Here is a 3,582-nt window from a genome sequence, read left to right as displayed (position 1 = left end):
AATAATTAACGAACGTCGTAGTTTGCTTTAGGTGTGATTAATAATAAATTATCGTGACTATGGGTACGATTCCCGTTGTATGGTCACGATATGTAATCCCCAAATCGAGTGTGCGTTTCACGTGACTCGACCATCTTCAAATAATAATAAAATAAATATGTTGTAAATCGTGGGTGCGTTCACGTGGCGCAATTCACAACGTGTACAAAAACAAACGAGTGTGCGATATCTCGACTTGTTCAAACAAATTCCATAAACACTAAAAGCGGTTAGAAGGTAAAAATGCACAATAGGTTTCAAATATGTAATAAAGCAGATAATTAGGCCAATTATTAATAGTTGAGCGATCGTGTTAAAACCACGGAATTCGGGAGTGCCTTACACCTTCTCCCAGGTTAACAGAATTCCTTACCTGGTCTTCTGATTTCGCAGACTTTAAAACAGAGTCAAATTTCCTCGATTTGGGATTTAAAATAAATCGTTGACTTGGACACCATAAAGTATTCCAAGTGGCGACTCTGAATTAAATAAATAATCCTATTTAGATTAATATCACTTTAATTGAAAAAACTTCCTATGCTCTCAGGAAAAAGGAAGGGTGACGTTAGGCACTTTGGTACTTTAATGTAGTGTTTCATTATATTATGTTTCTGCTATGTCAGCTTGTTTAGATGGTTCGAGAGGATTAAGATCTTGCACCATATTGAAGCTTTCTGACATTCGTGAAAAGTGGCACATTCTGATCGGGCAGAGCACCATGGATTCTTCACTTCATTTCCTGGTATCCAACTCAATATATTTATTTATTTATTATTATTAGAATTGTAAAGTCAAGAATAAGATCGAAGAATTTGACTTAGATGACAAGATTAACGATTCTTTATATAAGATTCTTTTAAATTCCTCTCCAGAAAATTCTGATCATGGTGATTGAGATGATTCATCTACTGATGAAGAAGTCCTTCAAGAAGAGAATTATATTCTATCTTCTAAAGATGAGCAAGAACCCTATGATGAGGGACAATGCTCGAAACGGTGTTATAACACTGAGGATGATCTTTATAATATTTATTTCCAATTTAAAGACATGAATATCAATGTCTTAACCAATGAAAGTATTCTGGAACTATTAAGGGTTATTAAAGACCATGAATTAAGATCCCAGATTATTGATTAGTTTTCTACAAGCTCAAAAATTGGAACAGAGATAGAAGAAATTCCTTCTAAAAATGACCTTATACTATGTCCGATATTAGGAAAATTATTAGACAAAATTCTTAGCCTGATAGACTGGCTGTAGACATGTGATTTTTTACCCTCTCCAAGATTTTTTATATTTTAGCACATAAATATTTAATTTAGGCCTAATATAGCTATTTCAACTCATTTTGACTCTTTTACTCTATTTTATTACAAGAAAAACGAAAATTACAAAAAATATTTTAGTTTATGTATTTTTCATAAATTTAAAAAATACAAAAAATAGTACCTTAAGGTGTAGTAGCATTTGTTTGGCAACAGATTCCTTTTCTCTGTCTTTGCGGCTTTGTCTTCAGTCAACATATTTGTGGTTAAAATTTGGGGTTCAATTTGGTAAAAACAGAGTAATTAGAGTCCATCTTTTTACGGTATGGTTCATGGATGCGTTGTGATACCTAATGCAACTCATTTTGTTATTGCTCTATTCAGTTACTATAGTAACTCTTTCTGTAACATTCTCTAGAGAAAAAGCATTTGCAACAATAATTTGATTATGCATAGCGGTATATGTAGTTTTCTCAAATAGCCATAGCAATATACCTAGAATGAATAGGTAGGACTTATCTACTTGTAGCATTATAAAACTTAAGCGAGCGAAAGTTTTCTTTTGGACAGTAATTCGTTAATGCCAAATCCAATTTTTGTTGGTATGCTTGTATAATCTCTATCTATTCCCTTTTAGTAGAAATACTTTTGTTGTTAGTGCCGTGCTAAATAAAATTCGAAAATCCATGGCCCTCATTTAATGTTTTTTATCCTTAGAAATCTAGGCGCGCCATTTAGCGTATTTTCCATGGCCCTCGCAAAATTGCAAATGTGTAGTTGCCTTGGGTGCGTTATTTTAATAATATTACTTTCCTAAACTCGAGAGTGCATTTTATGTGACCCAAATTCAAATCGTGACAATGTTGAACAAAATGTGTTTCGTATTGCGGGTGCATTTCATGTGGCGCGGTCCAAAGACATGTTTTAGACGAAGTTAAAATCTTCCTAAAAACGAATAAAAGCGGTTTTAAAGTTAAAAATGCACATAGATTCAAAAGTGTTTTAAAATCAGATAATTAGGCCAATAATAACAGTTGAGACCGTGCTAGAACCACGAAACTCGGGAATGCCTAACACCTTCTCCCGGGTTAACAGAATTCCTTACCCGGATTTCTGTGTTCGCAGACTATAAAACAGAGTCAATCTTTCCTCTATTCGAGATTTGAACCGGTGACTTGGGACACCATAAATCATCCCAAGTGGCGAATCTGAACCCAATAAATAATCTCGTTTCGATTGTCACTTAAATTGGAAAAACTCCCTTATATGTCCCTCCCAGGGTGGTAGAAAAAAGGAGGTGTGACAGCTTTGGCGACTCTGCTGGGGAACAGAACCCAGAATCTCTAGTTCAGTGTTCAGAATTCGAGCTTAGATGAATTGTTATAGTTGGCTTCATTTATTATCTGATTTTGTTACATGTTTGGGCCTAATGTGCTAAATGTTGCTTTACCGCTTTGATATTCTGTGAACTGTAGATAAACTGCTACGAAACCCTTCCTCTCTCTGAGTCTTCTAAATCATGGAGAAGTGCACACTTCGTGTGACTTCTCTTCTGTTAGATTCATATCCCAAATTTTAGAACGAGGTTCGGACAAGTTGAAAAGACGGTGAAGCTTCTGTATACCCAGTACGCTGCCCCCCTCGGCTCGAGCTTTTCACTCTGATAAGCCAGGTCTAGAACAAATAAAATCAGGTTTTTAAACCTAGAATAACTCATCCTTACGCCATATCCCTAGTAAGAACGTTTGTTTGCATCATGTGCACTTGACTTAGGGGACTCAACACAAGGGTTGGATCCGTCTAGGACATGTGCACCAAAATAACAAACCATCTTGATGCATCCTACGTGCTACATGTTGCATTTATTCAAGGGTAAAAGGGTTATTTGGCGGACTAATGATAGTTGAGGGCAAATGAAAAAGCAAAAAAGAGAAAAAAAGAGGGTGAAGTGTGAAAAATAAAACAAGTAGGGCCCAGTTATGTTTTCTTTCATATTTTGTTAAGAAAAGATAAAAAAAATGAAAATTCAAAAAAAAAAAAAAGATTTTGCACTTTTTCATCATTTTCCGAAAATCAAAAAATCAAAAAAAATGGGAAAAGAAAATCCAAAAAGAGTTTACATGTTTCATCATTTTTCCAAAAAAAAAAGAGACAAAAACATTTTTTTCTCTAAATTAGTTTTTTTTTTAATTCTCGCCCGTATCCAATTTGCCCGAACTACGCATACCTGATTCTCGTCTTTCAGGGTATGATACGTAGGCAACCCACATAGGGTCT

Source organism: Nicotiana sylvestris, chromosome 2, assembly GCF_000393655.2.
Source record: "Nicotiana sylvestris chromosome 2, ASM39365v2, whole genome shotgun sequence".
Taxonomy (NCBI): Eukaryota; Viridiplantae; Streptophyta; class Magnoliopsida; order Solanales; family Solanaceae; genus Nicotiana; species Nicotiana sylvestris.
Note: the sequence above shows the minus strand (reverse complement) of the source record.